Below are 11,655 nucleotides of genomic sequence, written 5' to 3' on the forward strand. Positions count from 1 at the left end.
TCTTGTTTTGAAATTAAATTGCCCTTCATACCCATGACTGTCTTCTAGATGATTATAATCCTCACTGAATACAATCTTTCTCAGTCCCATAAACTCATCATTGTCATACTCTTCATTCTTATCCAGAGTCAAAGCTGAGAAAGGTTTATTATAAAATATACTAACTACCCTCCTGTCTGTTTGGGATAAAATGGTTTGGCTTTTATGTAACCATGTTTGATGGGTTATTTTATAATGTAACCCAAAGGAGCATTAATTTATTTTGTCCAGTCAAGGGGTTCTGAAGGTATGATAAGTTGGGTCTTTGATATAAGTGAGGTAGCATGGTTTTAGTGAATAGAACTTAACTCAGTCAGGAAGACCTGAATAAAAATCCTTTTTCAGATACTTCCTAGCTGTGTGACCCTGGGCAAGTCATTTAAGCTTCAGTTTTCTCATTTGTAAAATGATGGTTGGACTCAATGACCTTAAAGGGTCCCTTCCAGCTCTAAATCTATGATCTGTGATTTATAATTAGATGTCAATTTCCCTAATGTAGTTGTTTGTACTGTCTGCTTAGAACCTTTTGATTTCCCTCTTCCTGTACCATCATCATATAAGTTTCCTCAATATTCATCCTGATTAGGGGATAGCAGGTGGGATCAAATATATCTTTTAAAGGGATCTCTGAACCACATGTTGATGCATAACCAGGTTGTCCATGTCTGAGTCCTTCCAAAGTAGCATGAGTCTTGAGGGTGGACTAGTAGAATTGTGATTAAAAGTCTTACTTGTCTCTTGGTCAGAAAGTTATGCTGCAATATCTGACTCTCTATATATCTGCTTACAATCAACCATAGGTTAAAGGAATAATGATATATTTCCTCATCTCTAAGGTGAAAATTAAATAACAAGTGGAGCAGAGTTGGCATACTTGAAGTAGCCCAACATAATCTGCTTTTGATATTTTTGGTAGTCCAGTGAATATGACCATCATTTTTCAGCATAAATATCAAATCTTTCTGACAGACCCAGCTATCTGGCCAGTGAGGGGTGGCTTTCAATAGTGCATTATATAGCCACTTGTGGAACAGTCATATATCAGTTATGGATCCTGCAGCTAGGTAACAGTGTATACAGTGCTGGGATTGGAGTCAGAAAGACCTGAGTTCAAAACCAGCCTACTTGTGTCACTAGCTAGTTATGTGACCCTGGTTAAGTCATTGAACCACTGGTTGCCTTATTTTCCTCAACTGTAAAATGGGGATAATAATAGCACCTACCTCCCAGAATTGTTTCAAAGATCAAATGAGAGCATATTTATAAAGTGATTTGCAAACCTTTAAGTGATATATAAATGCTAGCTGTTGTTGTTAAAAGCTTGATGATCAATTATTTGAAGGAATAAATGAATACAAATAAATGAATGAAATGTGATTTCAAAACTTGCTGTGCATAGAAAATAGGATTTTAGCCATGGTAGAGACCTCAGATCAATGCATTATTGACTTAATAAATACTGCTATCAATACGTCATCAGCTAAAACTATGGGAAATAGGTCATGACCTGGATAATGGAAATTAACAGTTAATCTAAAAACTTCATTTATATCATCTAATTTTATTCTTTCCCTCTAGTTGTGAGATTAGATAATCTAGGAACTTATGGGCTCCTGGATAACTGAGAGTTGGCTAACATTCCATAATTGGGTGACTTCTGTTTTCCCCACCCCAGACCACGTGCAGAGCTCCTCAGTTCCTCTGATAGTACATGGTGATTTGCACATGCCAGCACAGTAGCACCCAGACGCCTGCCAACACCACCTAGCCTGGGAGCTGGATCTGATCTCTGTGGTAAGCAAGCCTATCCATCATCAGGCACATGGAAGGGAAAAGTAATTCAACCAATAATGAGGCCCTCCCCCAGGAAGGAGCCAGAGGAGTTTCTATCATCTCAAGCACACCCTGGCAATTAACACAGTATGAATGAGAATACTCAAGTACTAAGTGAAGAAACTGATGACTGACTTTCTCACCAATTACTTTCTATTTCCTGGTTTCCATGACATATTCATTACCTTCACTAACTTGGCAGCTGTTCAACCAGCTTCAGGAGGGCCAGGACCAGGAAATAATCCATGATGACAAGAGAAGAAACTGAAGGTGATAATGATGATAATAATAATGGCTTATATATCTATATATTGTAGGTGCTATATATTATAGATACTATAGTATCTATAGTGCTTAAAAACTTACAAAACATTTCCCTCACAATAACCCTTGTTCTCCTCATTTAATAGATGAGGACACTGTGACTTGGCCAGTAAGCTAGGACTCCATTGAGTTCTTTTGATTACAAATCCAAAGTTCTTTCTAATACAAAATATGCTATATATCATGGATGTGAGACATCCAGAATGGATATTGAAGAGAGTTTGACACTTTTAATAAATCTATCTGCCTAACATTTATTTCTTATCTTTATTATTAAATATTAACAAATATTTCTATAGGCAAAGAAGAACAGGAGAGAATTATGTCAAACTCTATAATGTCCCCTCTAAGAATATCTATTCCCCACAATTTACATAGATTATATCCCCCAAAAGGCAACTAGGTTCAAGGTACTTAATGGGTACAAACTCCTAAAATAAAACTCAAAGCATTCATCAGTACCCATGTCTTTAATAGTCAGCCAATAGATGCACTTAGTTCTAAGAAAAGTCATTTACTGTGATAGCAAAAGAACAAAAGTGCCAAAATCTTTCTCTCATGCAACTGGTGCTCACTCTCCAGCAGGGCTTATCACAAGGGAGTGAGGACCCTGGTCACAATTCCAGGGCAAAGAAGTATGCTAGAACTTTCAGCTGCAGGGGACTAGGGGCCCTTTCTGAGTAACAACCAGAGCCTAGACCATGAGAATATCTATTCCTGGATTGGAGGCACCAAAAGCTTGCAGACCATACACACACACACACACACACACACACACACACACACACACACACACACACACACGCACGAGTTAGCAGCATGAAAAATTCGAAAGCTTGGGTAAGTGATCAGAACCCAACTTTACCATAAAGTTCAAAATCAAGAAATAGGCTGAAAAAAATGCGCAAACAACTAAAATATAATTTGACCACAAAAAGTTATGGTGGCAGGAAAGACCAAGACACAAACTCAAAAGAAGACAATAATCTGAAAAAAATTACAAAGGTTCAAAGGGAAAATTGCTAATTAAACCTAAGACCAACAAGAATTTCTGGAAAAGATAAAGAAGAGACAAGAGTGGTAGAAGAATTGGGGAAAGAAATGAAAATAATGCAATAAAAATATGAAAAGAGAATTAACAGCTTGTTGGAAGAGGCAAAAAAAAATACTAAGGAAAAAAACAGAATTGGCCAAATGAACAAGTAGGTACAAAAATTCACTGAAGAGTGCCTAAAAGAAGCAAGAATAAGCTTATTCAATAGAGGAGAAAACGGAGGAGGTGAGGGGGGGAAAGTGAAGCTTAATCTCTTCACATTTGGTTAAAGGAGGAAATAATATGCTCACTCAGTTTGGTATGAAAATCTATATTACACTACAGGAAAGTAGGGGAGAAGGGGACAAGTAGGGGAAGGGCGATAATAGAAGGGAAGGCAAATGGGAGAAGGGAGTAATTAGAAGTAAACACTTATGGAGAGGAACAAGGCCAAAAGACAGAATAGAATAAATGGGGATCAGGATAGGACAGAGGGAAATATAGTTAGTCTTACACAACATGACTATTATGGAAGCCTTTTGTATAACTACACATGTATAGCCTATATTGAATTGCTTGCCTTCTCAGTGAGGATGGGTGGGGAGGGAGGAAGGGAGAGAAGTTTTAGGAATGAATGTTGAGAAACATTTTTACATACCACTGGGAAATAAGAAATACAGATAATGGGGTATAGAAATCTATTTTGCCCTACAAGAAAAGAGAGAAGATGGGGATAAGGGAAGGGAGAGGTGTGACAGCAGGGAAGGCATATTGAGGAAAGGGGTACTTAGAATGCAAGGCATTATGAAGTGGGGGAGAGGAGAGATGGGGAGAAAATTTGGAACCCAAAATTTTGTGGAAATGAATGTTGAAAATTAAAAATAAATAAACATTTTAAAAAATAAAAAAAGATTCACTAAAAAAATAACTCCTTTAAAAGCAGAATTTTCCAAAGGGGCGGGGGGGGAGAGGTACAAAAGTTCACTGAAGAAGATAATTCCTTCAAAATGAGAATTGGGCAAGTGAAACTAATGATTCCATGAGATATCAAGAAACAATAAAAGCAAAGTCAAAAATGAAATATAGAAGAAAATGTGGAATATCTCATTGGAAAAGTACCTGTAAAAATAGATTGAGGAGAGATAATTTAAGAATTTTTGGGCTACCTGAAAGCCTGGATCCAAAAACGAGCCTAGACATCATCTTTCAAGAAATTATCAAAAAAAACTGCCCTAGTAGTTTATAGATCCAGAGAGTAAAATATAAATTGAAATAATCCATGAATTGCCTCCTGAGATATTCCAAAATGAAAACTTCCAAGAATATTATAGCCAATTTCCAGAGCTTCCAGGTCCAAGAGAAAATAATATTGCAAGAAGCCAGAAAGAAGTTATTCAAATATTGTGAAACCACAGTCAGGATCAAACAAGATTTTACAGCTTCCACATTAAAGTAGCAGATGGCTTGGAATATGATATTTTAGAAGGCAAAGAAACCATGATTACAACCTAGAACAACCAGTCCAGCAAAACTGAGTATAATCTTTTGTAGAGGGATGGATATTTGTTGAAATAGAGGATTTTTAAGCATTCTTCATGAAAAAAACTCCAGAACTCAATAGAAAATTTGACATTCAAACACAAGACTCAAAGGAAGCATGAAAAGGTAAACATAAAAGAGTAATTACAAGATACTCAATAAAATTAAACTGTTTACATTCCTATGTGGGAAGGTTATACATGTAGCTCCCAAGAACTTTATCATAATTAAGGCAACTAAAAGGAGTTTACATAGACAAGAGGCATGCACAGAAGTTGATTATGCTGGAATGATCACCAAAAAAATGAAATTATGAGAAAGGGGGATAGCCTGGGAAAAGGTGAAGGGAGATGTAGAATGGGGAAATTTTTCTTACATAAAAGAGATGTACAAGGAAGAGCTTTTAGAGTGGATGGGGTAAATGGAGGAGAGGGAGTGTCAAGCAATACTTGAACCTCACTCCCATTTAAATTGAGTCAAAGAGGGTAGAATATATATGCACACTCAGTTGTGTACAGAAATCTATCTTACTCAATGGGGAAATAATAGAGAAAGAAAATAAGAGAAAGGGCAGGGGATGATAAAAAAAAAGGAGGGTAGAATAAAGGAGGCAGTGATTAAAAGCAAAACAAACTTTTGAGGAGGGAACTTGATAAATAGAAAAACAAAGAAGAAACAGAAGAAAATGGGTTGAAGGGAAATACACAGTTTGTAATCATAGCAGTGAATGTGAATGGGATGAACTCACCCACAAAACAGAAACAACTGCAGAATAGATTAGAAACTAGAATCCAATAATTAGCTGTTTACAAGAAATACACTTGAAACAGAAAGACACATGGAGAGTTAGAATTAGGGGCTATAGCAGAATCTATTATGCTTAAGCTGAAGTAAGAAAGGCAGGAGTAACAATCATGATCTCACATACAACAAAAGTAAAAACTGACCTAATTAAAAGAGATGATCAGGGAAACTGCATTGTGCTAAAAGGTACTATAGACAATGAAGTAATGTCAGAAAATTTTGCAGCAAGTTTCTTTGATAAAGCCATCATTTTTTAAATTTATACTTAGGATAGGACTGAGTCAAATTTATAAAAATAAGATTCTTTGCCCAATTGAAAAATGGTCAAAGGATATGAACACGTAGTTTTCAAAAGAAGAGAACAAAGCTATTTACAGTCATATAAAAATGTTTTAAATCACAATTTATTGCATAAATGCAAATTAGAAACAACTCTGAGATACTATCTTATACCTATGAGAAATTACAAATGCTGGAGGGTGTGAGGGAAAAACAGGCATACTAATGAACTGATGGAGTAGTGAACTGATCCAACCATTCTACAGAACAGTTTGGAACTATGCCCAAAGGGCTATAAAATTGTGCATACCTTTGACCCAGCAATATCACTACTAGGTCTAAATCCCAGAGGAAAAGGACTTACATGTTCAAAAATATTTATGGCAGCTCTTTTTAGGGTGGCAAACAACTGGAAAGCAAGGGGATGCTCATCAATAGGGGAATGACTGAACAAGTTGTGGTTGGTTGTGATTGAGTACTGTTGTGCTGTGAGAAACGACAAGGGGAGTGGTTTCAGAAAAACATGACAGTGAGATCTATATGAACTGATGTAAAGTGAAGTGGAAAGAGCTGGGAGTTCATTGTACAGAGTAACAGTAAAGTTCCAGTGATGACCAACTATGATCATCAATGGTGATCAACTGTGACCATTTATCAATTGAGCAAACAGTCTTATTTTTATAAATTTGACACAGTCCTATCCTGAGTATAAATTTAAGAAATGTTGGCTTTATCAAAGAAATCTACTACAAAATTTTCTGATATTACTTCATTGTCTATAGTACCTTTTAGAGTAATGTAGTCTCCCTGTAGATTCCCTGATCAATACAATGACCCAAGACAATACCAATGATGAAAAATTGCTATCCACCTCCAGAGAGAGAACTCTGAGGGCAAATTGAAGTACTATTTTCTCACTTTATCTTTCTTGATTTTTTAAAAAATATGGCTGATGTGGAAATATTTCTTATTATTTAATATGTATGATTGATAACATATCACTTGCCTTCTCAGTAGATGGGGAAAGGAATGTGAGGGAGGGAGAGAATTTGGAACTCAACCTTGAAAAAGAAACCAATGTTAAAAAAATAAATAGTAAATTTTTAAAGCAAAATCAATTCAGCCTTTATGGTCAGCATCACCAATAGTTGAAAATTGTTATGCACTCCCCTTTCTCTGTTACTACCTTTCCCTAATTACTTTAACGTATTTCTACAATAGTTAGGTGGCACAGTGAAGAGAATGACAAGCCTGAAGACAGATAGGCTTGGATTCAAATCTGGTCTCAGACATTTACTGGCTGTGTGACTTACTCCTGTTTGCCTCAGTTTCCTCATCTATAAAATAAGCTAGAGAAGGAAATGGCAAGCCACTCTAAAATCTTTGTCAAGAAAACCCCAAATGGGGTCACAGGGAGTTGGACATAACTAAAACGATTTAAGTAACACCAACATTTCTACAGCAAACTTTGTGTATGTGTTCAACCCTCTTTTGTTCAGTTCAGATAACATCATGAGATGTTCATTCCTCCCATCCCATCTCTATGTTTATACTCTTCTTCTAGCATACCCCCAATAATGAGAAAGAAGAATGATTCAACAAAGGAGATTGAGAAAGAATGTCTACTCAGATAGGAGCACAGTGAGAGATCAATGTCATGAAAACCAAGAAAGGAGAGATGGTACAGGCAAAGAAAACAGCCGCATATCAAATGCTACAGAAAGGTCAGGAAGGGTGAAGCTAAGAAAAGGCTATTGAATTTGCAAACTAAGAGACTGGCAGTTTTGGACAAACCAATTTAAGTTGTTTGACGGGGTTAGAAGCCAGATTGCCAGGGGCAGTAGAGAAGTGAATGAGAGGAGAGGAAATAAAGGCCCTTTTTATAAGCAACACAGTCACAATTTGCACTGCAGTCTCTGATGATAAATCTATATATTCTTTTCCTTCTTATTCACCAACTATAAGTTCCATGAAGACAGAGATTTTATCTTATCTAAACTTGATGCTTCCTTTAGCACTTAGCTGAGTATTCTATACATAGTAGGAGCTTAATACACATTTGTTGAATGTTGATTGAATATCTGAACCTTCCTACCATTTATTAGCCTATGAAGAAGGTAAGTAAATATGTGATAAGTATGTGTGAGTCCCTGTAACAGGGGTTCCCAAGCTGAGGTATGCATATTACTGGAAATACAAGAAATTTTTCAATGAGTATGGGGAATATTTAGTAAACAAAACACTGTTAAAATATCCCAAACATAATGATGTTTTAGAAAAAGAAAGCTGTAGATTAGAGAAACTTACTTTAGAATACTGAAAAATGTTACATAGTGAATAAAGTTTTCTTTATGAAAAATGAATCAATTTTATTTTTCTGTATATATGCATGGTAAACTCTAGAATTTTTTCATGCTGCATAAAGCTACAGGAAGGTTTACTGAAAGCCAAGGGATACAAGGAGATAATAAAATGTTGAGAACCCCTACCTTAGCTGAAAGCTTTTTGAGAGCTATTTTCTAATTGATAGTGAGCGAGTAATATTACCTTATGGAGATGGGTGATATATAGTTACTCATAGTTAATGAGTTTAGTATATGTAATGAATGTAGAGGAAGATCCCTACCAGTAGAGGGCATGCTCCACTAGGTAGGAAAGATTAAAGTTTATTGACAAACTGGAAAATGGATGGAGTCGCCAGAAAAAGGGTGGGACTACTAGCACCTTGGAGACTGAACCCAAGGTCATAAATTGATGGACACAGTCTCTTTTTTTTCAGAAATGGGTTAACAAACACAGCAGGAAAAACTAAGAAGCATCTCATCCTCCGTAGCATATATAAAAATGCCAGGCATAATACCAGCCCAGGGCATCCACTTGCATTTTCATCCTTACCCTTACCCCAAAGTATCTGGTGCCATCAAACTCTGTCCTCAACATATTGTTCCTATTGCTAGCATCTGCTACAATCCAGTCACTTCAAGACAAATAAGCAACTTGGGACACTTGCTTTGTCCCTACTCTTCATGGTCTCTACATGTTTATTATGCCCCAACTTGTTATAGCCTTCCCTTGAGGAGTTAATGCCCATTCCTTCTAGTTCCATTCCAATTTCTGTTTCTGTCTTTACCAATGAGGCAATTACAGGATTGCAAAAAATATTTTGTAAACTTTAGAGGGCCAGTTGCTTTTCTGTTGTCATTGTGCAGTAGAACATCTGCTCCAGATAAGAATGACATCTATAAGAGATGTCATGACTCAGGAGACAAGACAATGAAAGGGACAGTGCCTCTAGGACTCAAGATTGTGAGATTGGTATTTGCCTCATAACAGGGTCTCTTCTGAATAAGCCTTGTCTTATACTACCATTTAGTAAGTGACCATACTGCAGCAAGAGTTCATCTAAGTCTCCAGGGGCCCAGAATAAAGAACTGCATGTATAAGCAACTAGTGGTGTTAGGCAGGCTGAGCTGTCAGTCATCCATTGAACCGGAATTCTGAGACTATATGTAAAACTCACTTCCCTTGCCAAAGGGTTTGACTTTCTTTCAGCCAGTTCTCCTTCAAAGATGGAGCTCCTTTCTAAAATCTCTGTGCCTGACTCCACAAAAATAACCCAATCATTAGTTTTGTCTTCAGTGAGAGCAATAGAATCCCCAGTTTGGCCAGTTGTCCTCTTTCTCCTTCCAATTCCCAAATCATTTTCTCTTTCTCCTACTTATTCACTGCCCTCCCACTTAAATATTCTGCTCAACCCTCCCCTCCCAGCCAGTTTGTGTAACAAAATACAACTATATTCATAAAACCCCAAGCCTTTTAATAAACTTCTTTCTCAGAGTTTTGTCCTCCCTCATTTTTCATTCTCACCGCTATCATCCAAACAAGAAAAACTGGCACTAATTCAAAGGGCTCTATGAATTTGGTACATTCTCACACACTGAGATAACTCTTAACATGAAATGATTTAGACAAATAATAATTTTTGCTTCTGGGAGCTGACAAAGGAGTAAGCAGGAAATTGCCTGAACTCTGCCATACCCACCTCCAAACAGTCACAAAATAGTGCCCCCAAATGAACTCTGAAACAGAAGAATCAACAAAAAGAAAGAATGAAGCAATTTTCTAGCCCCAGACAATTTGGAAGGTAAGCAGAAATGTCTGTCTCACCCAGGTAAAAGAGGAGTGCAACCCAGAGCAGAGAGCAGGCCAGCAAAGCAGAACAGGTCCTGCCTCAGCAAGCCAGCAGGAAGCCCTGGGCCCTAATATAGTCAATAACTTAGGATTCTCCCCCACCCCGTGCGCAACCCCCCACCATGGCCTCTTTGTAGCAGTAGGCAAGTGACTAGCCCCACTTCCACACAGCCTAACCCAGAATCATTCCTATCACTACCCCCACACCTACCCCATCCCTGCAGGGCCCACTGAGGGGGGAGTGGGGGAGGGCTTCAACATAACACCAGGTGAGCTACCAGACATCTGGAGCATCCTGCAACACCAGCTACCCAACACCCACCTCTACCTCAGAGTAGCACCAAGTGAGGCACCAGACCCTGCAGCCCCAGCACAGCATGATAGACCTCTCCTATAAAGTGGAAGAGGATAGCAGAGTGGATTAAAGACTAGAATCTTGCAACAGTTGTTTAAAAGAAACACACTTGAAGGAGAGAGAGACAGACAGAGAGAGAGAGAGAGAGAGAGAGAGAGAGAGAGAGAATAAAGGAAAGGAGTTGGAACAGAATCTATTATGCTTCAACTGAAGTTCACAAAAGCAGGGGTAGCAATCATGATCTCAGATAAAGCAAAAGTAAAACTAGGTCTACTTAAAACAGATCTAATAAGGAAGGAAACCACATCTTGTTAAAAGGGACCTTAGACTTTGAAGCAATATCAATATTAAACATATATCTACCAAGTAGTATAGCAACCAAAATCTTAAAGGAGAACTTCAGTGAGTTACAGGAGGAAATAGACAGCAAAACTACACTTTCCCCTTTCAGAAGTAGATAAATCTAAACAGAAAATAAACAAGAAAAGTTAAGGAGGTGAATAGAATTTTAGACAGATATCTAGAGTAAATTGAATAGGGATAGAAAAGAAGATACCTTTTTCTCAGTGGTTCTTGGTACCTACAAAAAAATTGACTATATGTATTAGGGCATAAAATCCTCAAAATCAAATGTAGAAAGTGAGAAATATTAAATGCATCTTTTTCAGATCATAGTGCATTGAAAATTATATTCAATAAATGGTAGTGGAAAAATGGATTAAAAATTAATTGGAAATTGCATAATCTAATCCTAAAGAATAAGTGGGTCAAAGAACAAATCATAGAAATAATCAATAATTTTATTAAAGAGAATGACAATGAGACAATATTCCAAAATTTGTGACATGCAGTCAAAGCAGTACTTAAGGGAAAATTTAGTTCTCTAAATTCTTACATCAGTAAAATAGAGAAAGAGCAGATCAATGACTTGGGCAACTGAAAAAACTAGAAAAAAATTAAACATTCTCAATTAAGAACCAAATTGGACATCCTAAAAACCAAAGATGAGTGCAATAAAATTGAAGATCAGGACTGAGCAGGCTTCAGGGACAGAATCCCCAGTGTCAGTGCAGATTCCTCAATCCACAGGTGCCAAAGGTCAGTGAGAGGGTTTTTTCAGCTGGTCGAGAAGGGAGCAAAGTGTCCCCATAGCTCCAGCCTCAGGCAGCAGCAGCAGAGGCCAGCAGTGGGGGTTGGGGGGAGCTCACAAGGCATGCAGCAGCCCACATCCATTGTTGAAGTCCTCATTGTAAAGCTC

The sequence above is a fragment of the Notamacropus eugenii genome, chromosome 3 (genome assembly GCF_028372415.1).
Source record: "Notamacropus eugenii isolate mMacEug1 chromosome 3, mMacEug1.pri_v2, whole genome shotgun sequence".
In the NCBI taxonomy this organism is placed as follows: domain Eukaryota; kingdom Metazoa; phylum Chordata; class Mammalia; order Diprotodontia; family Macropodidae; genus Notamacropus; species Notamacropus eugenii.